The 18693-nt window shown below is 35.8% G+C and overlaps 1 long non-coding RNA gene across 1 annotated transcript in view; it reads right to left on the bottom strand.

The window, feature by feature from the left end:
- LOC131514483 (uncharacterized) overlaps positions 1 to 18693 on the bottom strand; it is a 270591-nt gene that overhangs the window by 132560 nt on the left and 119338 nt on the right. The window contains exon 2 of the long non-coding RNA XR_009263090.1: positions 7308 to 7389. This is a non-coding gene — a long non-coding RNA (uncharacterized LOC131514483). The remainder of the gene's footprint in view (positions 1 to 7307; positions 7390 to 18693) is intronic.

Raw genomic sequence — 18693 nt, 5'->3', positions numbered from 1 at the left:
AAACTTGTGCCTACTCTATGCATACACACACACACACACACACACACACACACACACACACATATACACACATGCACACACACACACACACACACACACACACACACACACACACAAATCTATATACTAGAATAAAGTGTGGGCCATCAGTTTTCAAGTTCTGCTTCTCTATGACTCAAAATTTGAGTGATTAGACTCTGTGAAGACTGTATGCAAAATAATTATTCAGGAATCTTCAAAATAAATTCTGCACATGTAGCCTTTATCATGGTCCTGTGAAACAATATTATCTTCACTGTAGCAAAACAAACTCTTAAAGTGACAAAATTCTAATGATGTCTTCATTCCCCGTTATCCTTAATTAACCCAAGATAGCAAGCCAAATGTCTGCTTTGAATTTCAAGCTGCATTTTTTTTGTAGATTCTATATTCCTTTGAATACAAAGGTGCCCTGGTTGAAAATGTTAATCTCCAAAGCAGTATTAGTTACTAAGCTACCAACTCTATTTCCATGGTTTTAAAAACTACCTCAGACAGAGATTTGGAATGAAGATCTCCAAAATCTGGGATCAATCAAGAAATCACTCCTTAAAAATCTTGTTAGCTTCATTAAGTGTTTCCATCTAAAAAATGAGTTTTACTTTAGAACAATTCCAAATCCTCCGAATTAATTTTCCATTTTCCTTTTCACTGTTCCAGCACTTCTTTTCATATATGCCTCTGTTTTTTCCAGCCTGGCAGATGTTTAAAAATTTTAATGAGTAAATTCAAGTTCTTAAGTTAATTCAGAGGGTAGGATTAAACCAATCTATTCTGGCCAACAAATTATCACTTTAAATTAAATCACCAAGAAACCAGAGTCCATATTCCTATAAAAATCAGAAAAATACACCAGAGGCTCTCTAAATATTTCATATTTTTTTGGAATTTTCTGTTGCCAGTCTTCATAATCTATATAAATGCAGGGGTTTTGCCAAGGAATATAATCTCAGATGGTCAGCTGTCCAGATCTTATCAAAGTCCATCTGAAGGAAAGTGATACTTACAGCATATGGTCGGAAGCATACACAGGCACCCACCCATTCCTGTAAATCAAGGATTTCTACCTTGTGTTTTAGAATTCTACATTTGGGTTTCAAGAACAAGGGCAGACTGAAGTGGCAGATTTCAGAGTCTCTTACTCCCACATATATTAAGGGAGTTTGGTTTAAAATGTTTTTTTAATGTTTATTTATTTTTGATAGAGAAAGACACACAGAGTGAGAGTGGGGGAGGGGCACAGAGTGAGAGGGAGACAGAATCTGAAGCAGGCTCCAGGCTCTGTGCTGACAGCTCAGAGCCAGATGTGGGGCTCGAATTCACGGACCATGAGATCATCGACATACGACGCTTAACCAACTGAGCCACCCAGGTGCCCGAAGGGAGTTTGGTTTTACATATTGGGATTCTACCAGAGATTTCATTGGAAAAGAAAGGAAGGATTCTGATGCTTAAAAAAACATGTAAAGACTAGTGTTGTAATAATGCTACATTTTATATTTAAATCAATCCTGAGCATCAGAAATCTTTGTTATTATACTATACTATATTGATTCCAAGATATTAATGACTTTGATGATTGTTATTAAGGAGAACACCAAGAAACTACACTGTGAAACCTTTAACACAGTTGCTGTGAGTAGTCACTAAGCTCTCTTTCCAGCACGTATCTCAGTGCTCCCCATATATAGCAACACTTGAAAAACTATTTCAGAGTTAAGGGATAAGCAGAGCTTTACTTCACGATATTGGAGAAAGCATACCTAATCATATATACCTTTTAACTCCCGCCTCCTAGAAACCTGAAAACCAAACGGATGTCTCAGAGACAACCAGTTTATGTAAATAACTTTATGACTTAAGGTTCTGGCTTCTACTTTTACTTTTAATTAAAATTAAGTAATTTTATGTTTTCTTCCTATATTAATTTATATTTTTATCATGCTACTTTTTTTAGTATTTTATCATATGTTATATTATTTAAGATATAAGTGTGATTAATATAACAGAGATCTGAAATAGCTAGTCAGAAATGTAGTTCTATCTCATACGAAAGGGCTTTGCTCCACAAGATCCAGGGACCTGGGCTCCCTCTATCTTGCCATGCCCCCAAGCCTAGAATGTGGTGTTCATCTGTGCAGTCTGTGATGGGATGTCCCCTTGTCCTCATCCCATGCAGCAAGAGGAAGGCAGGGCTGGAAGAGGAGCACCGCTTGTCTCCTTATGACACCACCAGGAAGTTGTACATGTCAATTCCACACATATCACATTGGCCATATCTAGTCACACATACAATCTTTATCACTGTGGGTTCTATTGATACAAAAAAAGAAGCAAAGAATAGATATTGAAAGAAGAAAAGAAACATTCATTTTCTCTTTATTATAGCCTATATCATTGGTTCTCAAACATTAGCAGGCACCAGAAGCATGCCTATTTAAAATACAAATTTCTGGGCAACCAACACTGGCTTTCTCACTAAAACTTCAAGGATAGAGACCTGATAATCTGTATACTTAATAACCATTCCAGATGATTTTGATCATTGGGTATATTTGAGAAACCACAGAGTAAATTATATTGCTTTATCTCTTTATTGCTAAATGCAGCCCTACTGTAACTCCAACATCATCTTTGACAATAGCTGGTGTCATGAGGAAAGAGCACATTAACAAATAACTACACTGCCATATGACAATTGTTATTTTGGAGGCAAGTGCAGATTGCTCAAGATAATGAATAAAGTGGTGGCATCATGGACATCTCAGAAGAAAGAACAAAGAAGCCCGTGTCATTTGGGGAAATAATATAGGTCCCCTCCACCCCAATTTCTCCTAATACCATCTTCGTGCTATTATCAAGGCGGGATAGAGACTGGCATCTCTCCAGAAGGCGTCTTCATCAGCTCCCCATGATTTTGCCTGGTCATCACCAGAATGAATCTCCCCTGCTTAAGTTCTTAAGCCAGATCATTCAGAGAAACAAAGGCAAACTTCTCATAGACAGGCTAGATTAGGTTTACCAATCCTGTGGGTTATATACAAGCAGACATCATGGCCAGAATAAACAATGCTCCCTCCCAGGGCTCCATTAGCCAATTTCCGATTTGCTCCTATAAGTTCGCACTTAATCACATTAGTTGTGTGTTTAAACTCCATGGCATTCTAAAGTATGGGTATTTTCAGTTGAAAATTATTTCTAACTTTACAAAGAAATGATGAGAAATTTGAATAATATTAGAGAAATATATTTAATGCCACATCTGGGGGGCTCACACATATTCCAGAAAGCAAGATCTATTTATCCTTCTATCTTCAGACTACAAAACAGGCACTTTCAAAACTGTATGTACCAGGAGATTAACAGTACAGGCTGATATACATAGCCAGTGTGAGGTTAAAGCTATGTCACTATGTTGATGATCTGAAGGGGAAAAAAAGTAGTCCCATTACAGGTCTCCTAGTGGACCTTCACATAAAAAGGAGTCATAAGAGAGCAAAATCTTCTGAAACATAGAACCTTTATAACCAAAGTAAGTCAAACTTATAGTAAAAAGGATTTGCGAGTGGTGCTCAAATATGTACATTCAAAATAAGCAGGCGCAGACTATCCCTAGTATTAAAAAACAATTACATTGGATTTGAGTCCTTGCTTTATGTACATCTATAACACTTAATGTGATATTAGATTTTAACTGAAATTAGTTTGGGATACACACTTTTAAAACACAGTCCTTTCTATGAATTAAGGCTTAATCTCATTTTCTATTGTGGATTTGGCATATAATACAGTCACTAGAGAAAAAATAATTCAAGAATATTTAACTATTACTATTTCTGCATTGAAATACAATGAGTATTAACTATTGGAAATTAGGAAATAAAAGCATCATATTATTAATATGACAGAATTATTTATCAAAAAAATTCCAAACAATCAACATAAAAATTACTAGACTTGCTAAAAAAAGTCATTAAGTGGATGACTACCAGAAAATAAGGAAAAATAAACAATTTTTTCATATGTAAGCAATTGCTATTTAGAAAATAAAATAATAAAACACTAATTTAAATATAAAGAAAATATAAAATATTAATATAAAATGCTGGGAAAAATATTAATTTTAAGGAATGCTTAAAAAAGTAAAAGTCTAAAATTTTACTGAAAGATGTGCAAAATATTTGAATAAGTGTTGAACCAAATTATGGTCATTATTTGTAACACTCAATATTGTAAATAATGTTGATTCTCTACATATTGATTTTCTATGGTTATCCAATATAATTCCAATAAATGTCAAAATGGAATTTTTTGGTATGTATTGAGTTGATTCTAAAGTTTATTAGAAAAATAAATAAACAAAATAAAGAAATGTTGGGGTATAAATGAGCAGGAGAGTGTTAGCACTTTCAGATTTTAAAGTATAGCATGAAATAAAAATAAAATAATTACTATGGTTAATAAATACACAATGAAATAAAAGACATGTTGAAAATAGAATTATATATAAAAGCACATATCCTAAGGAATCAGGAAGTCTCTTTAATAAATGGTGCTAGAGTAAGGGCTTATAATATAGAAAAAAATATAGTCTCTATATAACTTGCCAAAAAACTGTAATGGTTTAAAAAGCTGATTTTAAAAATTAAAACTATGTTTCAAAAAATAAAGAAAATACAGGTAAATAGGTATATGATTAGGAAAGAGAAAAGACTTTAAAAAACAAAATAATAAAAAGATCAGCTGATTCACTTTATAAAAATCTAAAGTTTTATGCTTAAAGAACACAATAAAAACATTAAAAGGAAGCTGGCAAGCTAAGGACAAAAGATTCATAAAATAGATAGCTGGAAGTGGGGAGGCTGATATTCTTGATAAATACAAAGTGCTTAGAAAAACAGAAATACCTTTAAAGAAAAATGGCCAAATGTAATTTTAAAAGAAAAAGAAACACAAATGACCATTAGGTAAGTAAAAAAATCTTGCCCCATCAATAATCAAAATCTTACACATTTAAACAAGGATGATGTACATGTACATGTTTCAGTTTGGCAAAGACAATTGTATACATAACACATATTTATTAAAACCCTTGAAAACTCATTTATAAAACAAAATACGAACTGAAAAGGGGGTTGGTTCTGAAAGTTACAATAAATACTCTAGTCAGATGGTTGACTTCACTGTCAATTAGCCCCACCCTCAGATGTGCTCCCAAAGTCATCTCATTAACATAAGCGAAGACAACTTTATGACTTTCATCACTCAGGAAAGTCCAAGAGTTTTACAAGCTCTGTTCCAGAAACAAGGACAAAGACCAAATATATATATTTCTTATTATAAATCACAATATGGCAATACCATAGAGGAAAAAATCTGATGTAGAAGCATATTTTTGACATGGGAAAATGGCAAAAAGATAACTGAGGAGTAAAAACCAGGTTACAAAATAGCATGTCAAAAAAAAAAAATCCCTTAAATAGATACACAGACCTATATCACACAGACCATAGAAAAGACCTATAACAAAATGTTAATTGTGGTAGTCTCTGGATGATGAAATTATCAATAGTTTATTTCATTCTTTGTTTTTCAGATATTTTGCATTGAAAATATTTTCCATTTAGAATCAGGCAGAAATACTAACTAATCCAGAGACAGAAATTGTGAGGACACCTGCAATAGCTAATTTTAAGTGTAAACTTGACTGACTGTGAGATGCCCAGATTCAACATCATCTCTGGACGTGAGGGTGTTTCCAGATGAGGTTGGCATTTGAATTAGTGGACTCATTAAAGTAGATTGCCCTCCCTCAATGTGAGGGGGCCTCATCCAATCAATTGAGTGTCTGAATAGAATAGAGGGTGGAGAAAAGAGGAATTTTTTTTTGTTTTTCTGCCTCACTGATTAAGCTGGGACCTTGGATTGGGAGGTACACCACTGGCTTCCCTGGTTTTCAGACCTTCAGACTGAGACTAAATCACACCACTAGAATACCAACTTTCCTGGGTCTGCAAGCTTGTAGACCACAGTTTGTGGGACTTCTCAGCCTCCATAATTATGTGAGCCAATTCCTAATAATAAGTCTATACCTATCTATATACAGATATATGTAAGACTATTCATATATATTTACTCTTAAATATATATATGAGTATATATATATATATTTACTCATATATATATATGTAAGAGTATATATATATACACACATATATATACATATGTATGTATATACATATGTATGTACATATATATATGTATATACTCTTACACACACATATATATATATATATATATATATATATATATATATATACATATATATGTATGTACACTGGTTCTGGTTTCCTAGAGAACCTTATCGAATACACCAATAAAGTAAACGCTGGAGAAGCATGGATTCCTGTCCTCTTGATTTAACCAAGAAAGTTAGAAAGTTAGTTATTAAGCTAAAGCAAGTAATCCAGCTGTTTAGTATCACTCAAATAAATATCTAGATAGGTGTCTCAGTTTTTCACTTGAAAATTATTTGTCTAATATTTTGTGGGCACAAGCTGATCTGCAGGTTCAGAATGTGTCCAAGTACCATTGACCATGTCATTAGATCCATATATGAAACAGAACAATCAGAACAGCTGACATTCCTCGTTATCCTGCTGTGCCTCAAAAGATCACATAAATCATTTCACCAAAATCAAAGTGGTGGCCATTCTCAGCCATCCTCTGCTACCACTGGGTGTGGCCAAGAGAGGTATGGATTCAGTTACCAACTGAGCAACAAATTGGAAAGTGAAAAATCCAATCGCTTGAACTGGGAAAGAATGAAAGAATCACGCATGGCTTAGAAGGAACTGGAAAGGTTATACTTCACCAATTCTGGAGCTGTTGGGGATCTGCCTTTGCGCTAAAGCTGCTCATAGTTTCTTCTGTATTAGCTGAAGTTGATGTCAAAGAGTGATAAATTCTATAACTCCTACTTCCGTATGACTCCACCTCCCTTATCTTCGTTCACAAGCACTGCTTTGCACTTGCCTATTGCCACGACCTTGTGATCCACCTTCTCTCACATATTTAATCTAGAAGTCTTCAAAGTGAGGCCCACACCCCTCCCCTCCCACCCCTGGGGCTAAGAGGTGGATCGCCTAGAGCATTGCAAGAAATATTAGATCTCCTTTTTATACTTATTTTTATCCTTAAAATTTAATTCACATAAAATAAGAAAGAACACATTTCTTCATATAAAATAGGAAGTTAATATATATTACCTGAAACTGGGTTCGCCTCTTGGTGGGTGTCGAGCCAAAAGACAATAACCAAGCCAAAGAATCAGAAAAGGAAGGATTTTACCTGCAACAAGTAAAGTAGAACACAGGGGATAAATCTCAAAGTAGTGTCTCCTGGAACAAAATAACTGTGGAAGCTTTAAGCTAAGGATGCATACACATTCATGAAGGGGCTTGTGCAATGGGGAATTCAGCATGTGATTGGGGCCAAAGTCATCCTACGGTGATGGACTCCAGATCTTAGTTGATCAAAGTCACCAGGGCCACAAGCCAACTAGTCAGGTATTTGAGTGCTCCAAGGGGTTGAAATCTTGCAGAGATAACTCAAGAATGTTCCCTGGGCAAGTAGTGCCAGTCTGGTAGAGATCACACCGTGATCAGAGACCTAAAATGACTTCTCATGTCAAGAAAACTGTGTCTCATTTTTTCTTTTTTCCAGAGATCCCTAACTCTTTCTATTTATTATACTAGCACTTTTCTCCTAGAGAAAAGCCGTGAGGATTGGTTAACATAAAACAGTGCCTGGAAAAAAATAAGTTCTGTATAGACTAGTTAAATTTCCTCATAGGTAAGTCAGTATTAGCAGACACTGCTGAAAGATGCCAGCTGTTTCCTCTTATATGGCAATTATCCTGAGGGAAGAGGGCATTCTACATGTGTGGGAGTTGACAGTGATGATCCTTTCAACATACTGCCTCAAAAAGCCAGTAAAAGTCAGGTTTTGATGATATTCCATTTTAATCAGACTGGTCATCCCTGAATAGTGATACAAAGATTTCCACATCAAAAATAAATAAAGTGAAATAAAACAGTAAATTGAAAATTAACACTAAAAATGCAAACCCAAGCACCGAGAAGAAAACTGCTGCACTGATGCAATGAAGCAGCCACATTCTGAGGTAGAAACATGATGAAGTAATCACATCTAATGTGATTATGTAACGTTCCCTCAATAGTAATACTAGTGGCTATAAAAATTCTTATCCATACATTTAAAAACTCAAATATACATTTTGCACTTACTAAGAATTTTTACAGTTTCAGTGGGTATAGAGTTGATTTATTAAAAATTGACAATCCAGGCACCTGGGTGGCTTAGTCAGTTAAGCATCCGACTTCAGCTCAGGTTATGATCTCACAGCTCTTGAGTTTGAGCCCTGGGTTGGGCTCTGTGCTGACAGGTCAGAGCCTGGATCCTGCTTCTGATTCTGTCTCCTCTCTGCCCCTCCCCCACTCACACTCTGTCTCTCTATCTCTCAAAAATGAATGTTAGGGGTGCCTGGGGTGGCTCAGTTGGTTGGGCGTCCGACTTCAGCTCAGGTCATGATCTCATGGTTTGTGAGTTCGAGCCCTGCATCGGGCTCTGTGCTGACAGCTCAGAGCCTGGAGTCTGCTTCGGATTCTGTGTCTCCCTCTCTCTCTGCCCCTCCCCTACTCGCACTCTGTCTCTCTCTTAAAAATAAATAAACATTAAAAATTTGTTTTTAATTGAAAATCCTACAGCTTCCAATTAGTCTGCAACCTCTGCCTGATATCAGGGAAAATATAAATTTCCCAGCCAAATTTCAATACAAAACTTGCAATAATTGGAGGGCAAGATTTAAAAGTGAATAAATATTATGAAAGTTGAATAAAATCATGAAAATTGAATAAATATTGTAGCAACTATGGTAGCAGCGGAATTAAAACATCAAAACAAACTGAACTTAGGCCAGCACTTCAGACAGCTCTATATCAGAGTGTAGACTACAGGGTTATTGGGGTGTTTTTAAGAAATATATTCAATCACATTGTTTTCAATAAAAACATACATACATTATATATACAGTAGTAACATTTTATCACTATCTTAATTTTATATTAGGAAGCAAAACTATTTTACTGCTAATAATAAAATTTAAAAGAATCAAGAATGGAATCTTACTTCATTTTTCTTTGCTTTATATAGTTTTATAAGACACATAATCTTAGTACTATAATACTTTAATAATAAATTAATGAACAATAAACATGTAGTGGGTTCATGAGCAATCAAAAAAGCTGGGATAATAAACATTGCTCTAGTTTTTAATTCTCATTGCTGCTAAAGTTATTCTCTTCACACACTCTTGATTCATGCCTTATGCTTCTTTAAAAATCTGTTAATGGTTCCCCATAGCCTAATGAACAAAATGCAAACTCCTTAGCAAAATATATGAGTGACTGGGTCAACCATTTTCAGCCTAATATCTATCTGGCCTTTCCTACTCCCTCAGACATGATTAATTCCCCACATTTCTAAAGCACTTGACCTGTAACTCTAGCATAGCACTCATTTTACTCTGCAGGATTAGAAGTTTCAATGCCATAGTGAATAACACACTGGACAGAGTCAGGAATCCTCCACTTGCACACAGTTCTACTGTCGCCCAGCTATGAGATCCTGACTCAGCACTTTATCTATCTGAGCTTAAAGTCCTCATCTTTAAAATGGAGATAATGACAGAGGGTTAGAAATAACATATGTATATTTTCTAGGTAAGTTGTCTGTCTCCAGCAGTCACTCAATACATACTAGTTGAATCAATACACCAATGAGTAAATGATTCGTTTTGAGAAATAGATTTATACGTAGAATTTGACCCAAAGTGAATTACCTTACATTCCTACTGCTATAGATCTCTAAGGGACACACGGATTCTGATTAATTAATCATACAAATTAATAGACGTACTATGTATTACATGGGAAAACAGCTTATTTTCTTCTTTTAGCCTTTTTTAAAACTTATTTTCAATAAATGTAAATGTGACACAACACTTCCTTTAATCACCTTTAATTATTTCCAAGACACATTCAAATTTTTTTGCCTCTTAACATCTAAAGCATTTTTTTCTATTTCTGACGATTTTATTTTAGGATTAACAGAAGTTGTTTCTATTTGGTTTTCAAAAATACTCACCGCTTTCTCAAGAAAAAAGGGGAGCTTGGGTTTTAAGTGGCTAGAAGCCTCAATGTAGTGTAGGACTTCTCTCCAGTGCTATGCAATACGTGACAGGAACCACTATGGGTAAAATTTATCTTAGACCCGTCCTGAGAAATTTAGTCAACGAAGCAATTCAAATAAGTATAATTAATTTTTTTTAACTATGTAACCACATAGCTTGGTGGATGGTGTAAAGTTCTGGGAATTGATCAGCTCTTTCATGGATGCATATCACAAAAGATCCCACCTGTGGGCCAGGTTAATTTGTAAAGCTTGCAGACTTTGGCAACCAAAGAGAGAAATAAAAAGGAGTTGTTTCTGATATGAGTCACTGTGGCCTTTGTCTACACACACTCACGGAAGAAAGCAATTTTTAACCACACAACTCTTCCCAAATGCACACATATGTGGAAATAAGGAAAAATACCCAGTGAGCATATGTGTGATTTAAAGAGCAAGTAAAACTTCAGACTCTTGGCTGGGCTCATGTAGATGACTAAAAACAATGTTTATGACATTCCAAGAAGACATCTATGTATATATATTTATATGTTAAATAAATGTAGTGTGATCCATATTTTGAGTTAAATAAAATGTGAACATATGTTTGTAAATATTCCAGAGACATTTCTCTAGGTGAATTGTATGGATGTGTTTTACAGAAAGTGTCACAAAAATTCATGTGTGGGTGGAGTCAATGCAAAAGCAAAAATAATAACTCAGTCCCTATAGATTACTGAATGGTTTTAATGCCTCTGCTTGAGTCCAAGCCAGAAATATACTGAAATTCTCTGGCTAAAAGGATTATTAATAAAATTATTTACTTTGAAATTATTTCTTACTTCTACAAATGCTATAAGATTCTGGAGAACCCCCCAGTGAACTTTACTAGCATGTTTCAGATCTGAGAGCAATCACATGTAGTTACCCATCATGCAAAATAAAGACAAATCCTGAAACTCATGAATTCTGGAAACAGAGAAAAAGGATATGGAGAAAGGAGATTATACACTGAGGCTCTAATGTCATTTACAGACTTTACCTTTCAATTCTCATTTAAGTGGATGGATAGAAAAATCCTTCCCATAGAAAGATACCTCATAAGAACCTTTGTTATTCAGGCAAATGAGACTTTTTAAAAATCACAATTCTAATCTGGGGAAAATATTCTGACAAGTTTCAAATGAACTGAAGCTGTTCAACTTTTGAATTTTCAAATGATTTTGAGCCTGCTGGTATTGGAAACCACCTTTGGAGAAGCCCAGTTCCATTTATAAGAAAAAAATTGAAAAGATATGCAGTGACCTTGTCTCCCATCCACAAAACTATCCTAAAATTAATAATTAACTTAATAAACAGTTAATGTTTTCTAAACTTTATATGGATTTAAATACCAAGGTGAATATATCATAAAACTTATTTTGAATTTTTTTTTTAATTTTGTTAATGTTTGTTTATTTTTGAGAGAGACAGACCCAGTGCAAGTGGGGGACGTCAGAGGTCACACAGAGAACACACAGGGTCACACAAAGACACAGAATCCAAAGCAGGCTCCAGGCCCTGAGCTGTCCACACAGAGCCCAACATGGGCTCTAACTCACCAACCGTGAGATAATGACCTGAAAAGTCGGACGCTTAACGGACTAAGCCACCCGCATGCCCCTTATTTTGAAACCTTTTAACTCACTTTCTGGGAACCCAAGGGTTAATTATGTGATAAAGCTATCAAAATAAGTTTGGTATATTGGGGTACAGTGGGTAAGGTGAGTAGGGCATTATTTAGCGTATGCCATGTTGAAATAATTTATGAAATTGAAAATAGTATTCTTTCCAGAGTTCATTTTTATATCTAAAATATATACTAAGTATATGCTCAAAAGTATACAAAATCTTATAAGCAAGATTCCTTATGCTTTCAAGTTACATTCTAATATATGTACTGATGAAATGATATGCTGTCTGAAAGTTTCATCTAAGGACTCCAGAAACAGTGGATAAGGTTAGAGTGGTTTATAGAAGAAACAAGATTGGCTATGGGTTAATAAATGTTGAAGTGAGACAATAAGTATATGTGATGTGCTACACTACTCTCTCAATCTAAAATGTAATATAACAATTTTTAAAATATTATGTAGATATTAAATGTAGCACTACTTGTTTAAGAAAAAGAATGGAGACAAACTAAATATCCATCAACAGAACAGAGAACTGGTTATAAAAAATATATTACAGGACACCTGGGTGGCTCAGCTAGTTGAGTCTCTGGCTCTTGGTTTCTGCTCACAGGTTATGTTCTCACAGTTTGTGAGTTTGGGCTCAGGGTTCTGTCCACATCTGTGCTGAGAGCATGGAGCCTGCTTGGAATTCTTTCTCTCCCTCTCTCTCTGCCCCTCATCCACTCATGCCTGTGCATGCATGCGCTCGCTCTCTGGCTCTCTCTCAAAATAAACTTTTATTAAAAAATATGTTACAACCTTATATTATCAAAATACTACACAACTCTTAAAAGAAAGAGTATACCTATTTGAGCTGATAGGACTATAATAAAATCATAAGTGAGTATAATATATTCTGATTTGTGAAAAAGGGAGAAATGCTGATATATAAATATATCAATAGAGAAATAGATTTGGTAGTTTTCTAATGTTGCTGTAACAAATTGCCCCAAATGTAGTGGCTTAAAATAGCATGAATTTATTCTGAGGGTCACTAAACCAAAATGGGTTTCACTAGTCTAAAATCAAGGTGTTGGGTGGGTTACATCCTTCTGTATGTTTTAAGAGGGAGTTCTGTACTTTCCTCCCTTCCTTACTTTCTCCAGCTTCCAGAGGCTGCTTTTTTGGCTCATGGCCCATCTCCCCATCTTTAAAGCCAGCAGCATAACATCCTCAAATATGTCTCTGATCTGACTCTCCTATCTCCCTCTTATAAAATAGGGACCCTTGTGATTACACAGAACTGTATGATCCAGAATAATATCCTCACCTCATAATCCTTAAATTAATCACATCCATTAAGTTCCTTTTCCCATTTAAGGTAACGTATTCATTGGGTTTTGGAGATTAAGATGTGAATATCTTTGGGGTGGCATTATTCTGACTATCACAGATATGGAGACATGTATCTTTCTAGAGATACATAAAAACTTGTCATATTAGATTCATCTGGGGAGGGAGACTGTGGCACTGGTAGTCTGAGATAGGAAAGATTTACTATTTGTTGTTTATCATTTTGCACTTTGAATTTTTCCCTTGTGTACGCATTATTGTTAAAGCACAGTATTTAAAAGGTCACCAAAATAGTAGAACATTTAGATAATTTTTAGGAAGATATAATTGTATCTGTCATAGAAATACAAGAGTAAAAAGTTATACTTTAAAAAATGACTTTAGCACAAAAAAGAGCAGTATGGGGCTGGACATTAATTTTAAATATTCCTTAAACTCTGAATTTTTGGTAGCCTTTGTCTCCATTTATATTAAGACTACTACAATTTGCTTGAAGCATGAATGCACATTTATAAAATCTAGCTATAAATTTAGAAACAGTCATCATGATTGGCACCTGGGTGGCTCAGTTGGTTGAGCATCTGACTCTTGGTTTTAGCTCAGGTCATGATCTCATGGTTTCCTGAGTTCAAGCCCCGTGTCAGGCTCTGTGCTGACCACACAGAACCTGCCTGGGATTCTCTCTCTCTCTCTCTCTCTCTCTCTCTCTCTCTCTGCCCCTCCCTCACTTGTGCTGTCTCTCTCTCAAAATAAATAAAAATAAGATAAAAAATGGTCATCATGAGGTTGCAATTTACTTCTTCATTACATTATTTATTAAGTTTAATTAATTCAAATGAGCATATTTTTCTTGGAAACATAAAAGATGGAAAAGTTGAGTAACAACAGAAAGGAGTTTATGGGGTGCCTGGATGGGTCAGTCGGTTAAGCGTCCAACTCTTGATTCCCACTCAGGTCCAACGTGAGCCCCACGTCGAACATCCCTGCTTAGGATTCTCTTTCTCCCTCTCTCTCTGCCCCTCTGCCCCCAATCCCTCAAAATAATAAATAATCATTTAAAAATAAATAAGAAATTTAAAATGGTCTATCCCAGATATATCACTTCTGCTCTTAGGTACCACAAAGTGATAGGTGCAGCAACATAGGAGAGCAGAAATGTGATCTCCTTTGTGCTTAAGAGAACAAAAGTGGCACTAACAGCTAAGCTACTCTGTTCCATGAAGATGGATAGTATATGTGGAAGTGGTCGGGACAGATGAGGAAAGATCTTTAAAGGCTCAAAAGTATACAGAGAAGGATCAGAACGAAGCCTAAATGGGCAGGAGCAACAGTGGATGGGAGGCAGCGATACTAATCTATGACATAAGCACAGTTTGGTTTGCCTAAGTCCTAACAGAAAAATGACCATAAGTCATGGACTTTATTTCCCTTCCTTTGTTTTTTACAACCACCAAGAAATTGCAACAACCAAATCTCTTTTCCATTGTTTTACTTCTACTTCCCTAGATGTTAAATGTGGCAATGAAAACATCAGTTTTAAAGGTTGCTCTGTTTCTGGTTTTGATCATTAACATTCTGCACAGCATGCCTCAGGAAGTATAAAATCAGATGTTCACATTCTAATTCTTAGAGATGAACTAATGAAGGAACCAGCAAAAGGTCATAGCCTAGAAACCAGATTCATGGAAAGTTGAACAATGTCATGTCTCATTGTGAGATTGATATCCCAGTCGCAATTCCTCCTGCTAACTTCATTCTTAAATCTTATTAAAATATTTCTCATGATTTATAAAATGGTAAATATTCATTCACGGATTGCTGCCAAATATGTACTTCCAACAACTTTGTATTCGATCTCCTATGAGGAGATAAACCAATCACGTTTACGTTTTAAAAAATCATACCACCTTCCTTAGGAGGTATCAGGGTAAGATGATTCACAGCATACTAAAAACTTTTTTCAACTAACAGTTCATTGCTATTTCTATTTTGTTTCAATTATTAGCTTTTCCTTCTCCCATTCCTTTTGGTTTCTTACAGCCTTTGAGGTGACTTGCACTCAAAGCCCGCTGAGAGAGGCAGGCTGGGAAAACCACAGGCATTTCCCTCAACCACTACGCCCAGAGTGCAGTGAATTTTACAGCTGAGATCTGAGCTGCAGGGCCTAATGTGTCTGCTGGCAAACAGGATTCAGCGTTCTACCCTCTCTCATCCCTTCTCTCCTGGCACCAGCCACGCTGTGGAATTCCAAAAGTGTCTCATAACACTATTCAATTTTAAATCAGTCTTCATAAATCTCTTTCATAGCTTCATCTACTTTCATCGGCAATTTGTGATTGCCCTTTCAAAACCTTTGACAAATATCTTCCTCATAGCTGTCCTTGTACAGCAATTTCACTGACAATGAGATGAAGTCTGTTGCACCTCTGAATGCCAGCCCTTCTACCACATTCCTGTGTCATTATAGTTATAAACTCATCCTCCCAGCGCACGTTCTCTGTGGGCAAAGGAAGTTAAGACTTCCAAGTGACCTTAAGGAGTTGTATGTAAAAGTGAATTCATTATTGGAATTATATTTTTATCCAAGCAGGGTTTCCATAAAAACTGTGGTCTGTTTTACATTAGGAAGAGGGGGTCAACACTTAACCCTACTAACCAGTTTCTGAATAACAGCAAACAAACTAGGGTAAGGACTTAAGAGAACTCACCTTGCAAGTATGACCTAGTAATTAGGTAGGGGTTAGTTAGCACTAAATGTCATTGCCTAACAGCTGAAAGGTTCTGAACCATCCTTGCAGATGCCCTTGTTAAAAGGATGTAAGGGAGGGGCAGATGAGGTGAGAAGAGGCTCTTAATCTAGCTCCCCATCAGCCCAGTCCCAAGGCTTGGCTCCTGTCACCATCAGTGTGAATCAGCTAATCAGCTTTATTACCCAGGCAAGTTCTCCCACTAGGAATGAAATAAGATAACCCACAATGCTGGAATTGATTTATTGTGTTTTAAAATCCATTTTGGATTACGTTTCCCTTTTCCCTTTCAGCCTACCTTGATGTCACCATTTCCTTGATTCATCATGATTCATGATACTTTGGTTTGGGGGTGGTAATAATGATAACAAATCTTAATATTTAACTTTTCTATCTAAATATTTTATTATTTATTTTGTGTCACAGTTGGTAACACAGTTGGAATTTTAATCATCACCATTTTATAGATGACGAACCAAGGCTTATAGAAGGGTAGCACTGGGTGTTATATGTAAGTGATGAATCACTAAATTCTACTGCAGAAAACAATACTACACTATATGCTAACTGACTTGAATCTACATTAAAAAAAAAAGGCAGGTAGGTGTCTAAACTAAAGGTACTCAACTATTTCATAAGAAGCCACTCAAGCCCAAGTTTTTTCTTCCAAAGCCCTCTGCTGCTTTTACTATGTCATAGTAGATTCCCTTGATGAAGATGACCCACTCACAGAGATTCTTTTTTTTTTATTGTTTATGTATTTTTGAGAGAGACAGAGAGAAAGAGAAAGAGAAAGAGAAAGAGAAAGAGAAAGAGAAAGAGAAAGAGAAAAAGAGAAAGAGAAAGAGAAAGAAAAAGAGAAAGAGAATGTGAGTGGGGAGGGGACAGAGAGAGATGGGGACAGAATCTGAGGCAGGCTCTGTGCTGACAGCAGAGAACCTTGATGTGGGGCTCAAACTCACAAACCCTGAGATCATCACCTGAGCCAAAGTTGAACACTTAATTGACTGAGTCACCCAGGCACCCCTGGGGAGATTCTTACTGACCATAGAATCAGTTTTGATTCTAAATGTGTATCTTTACTTAAAATATACCTTGTTCAAAAAAATCTACAATAAAATATACCTAGTTCAACAGCTCCTAAATATGTGTAGTAATGTTTTACTATATGCTAATGTCTGTAACTAATGTTGATTTTAAAAATTCTGTTCAAAATAAATGAATGACTTGCCTATGGATCAGAGAGCTGTTTTCCTATACCTGTAGTATCCACAGCAAAGTCTTCTAAATTTGTTCTGAAGACACCTAATTCCCAAGGAGAATGCATATAGCAGCAAAACAGCTTGATTTTCTAAAAGAATGTAGATATCACACTGGGACTTGCTCAGTGGGACATCAGGAAAATTTCACATAAAAACCAAGGGAAGAAAATAAATTTGGAACTTAATTGTGACATTTCACAAAACTTTGGTGACTCAAAAGCAACATAAAAAAATACATACTCTAGGAAACAAAGCAAGGAGTTATCATACTAATGTGCTGTTAAGGAAATGGAACAAACATTGAACACATACTATACAGGTGCTCAAAATTTTAATACAAATCCACAACCCTAACAGATGGATGTCCCAATTTCAAAGGAACTGAAGAGTTTTCCAAAAGTCTTATAAATGGTTAATGGCCATTGTTAATGGGTAATTAACACGGGAGTCTAACAGATTAAAAAGTCTCTGCTCTTTTCACTGAGTGACTTCAGCCATCATGCTAACACTGTTTTCCTCCAATCTTAAGTGTTTTACACTCTGTAAGTGAAAATGACTAATTTCCACAAAGTGGTAAACAAAGATCTTCTTTAGTGGGCCCCCTTTTTTCTAGCACAGCTCTGGCTACCATTGCCACTTCTACATCCTACCCTTTCATTCCTGATGTCTATTGACACAATCAGCATAGTGACTCTTTTAAATGTGGTCTCCTCAGATTATTATTAGAGTTCTACTTCCAATGAATTTATTTTCTTAGCCCTTAGCCCATTAAAAATTTGCTCAAGTCAGGTGACAGCCAAATGGTAGATATTTATGTACCACAGCAGTCAGAGTGAACAATTTGTCTTTTCTAAATTGTGTGATAGCCAGAAATTCAACTGGAGAATGATCAGAGCTATTTCAATCTCTCCTTCACCAACACAGGTATCCGAGTACAAAAACCATGGAAGCAGGACCTGGGTTAGTGAGTTTCCCATCGAACCATTTTCTGAAGGCATTAATGGGTCATAGTCATGTTGGAGGGTGACTTTTCTATTTTTTCTGTTTCTCACTAGGAAGGCAAGATGACGTTACACAGATTTGGGGTTAAATCCAAGCTTCAACTCTTATCAGTCAGGTAACTGAAATAAGCATTGACTCTCTTTTTTCTCTCTCTCTGAAACCCTATTTTGCTTGCATCTGTAGAATGATGATAAGACCACTTGCCTCGGGTTGAACTTTAAGCAAGGTCATGTATGTAAGGCCCCAATACAATACCTGACCCATAAAAGATGTTCAGAAAATGTCCAATCTTCATATCTGAGTTTGAAAATAAGTAAATGCCATTCACTGACAAAATATGCCATATGGTCCTATATTCATGATGCCTATACTACATATGCCTTT

This window comes from Neofelis nebulosa, chromosome 6 (assembly GCF_028018385.1).
Source record: "Neofelis nebulosa isolate mNeoNeb1 chromosome 6, mNeoNeb1.pri, whole genome shotgun sequence".
NCBI lineage: Eukaryota > Metazoa > Chordata > Mammalia > Carnivora > Felidae > Neofelis > Neofelis nebulosa.
This window is presented reverse-complemented; position numbering and strand designations above follow the sequence as displayed.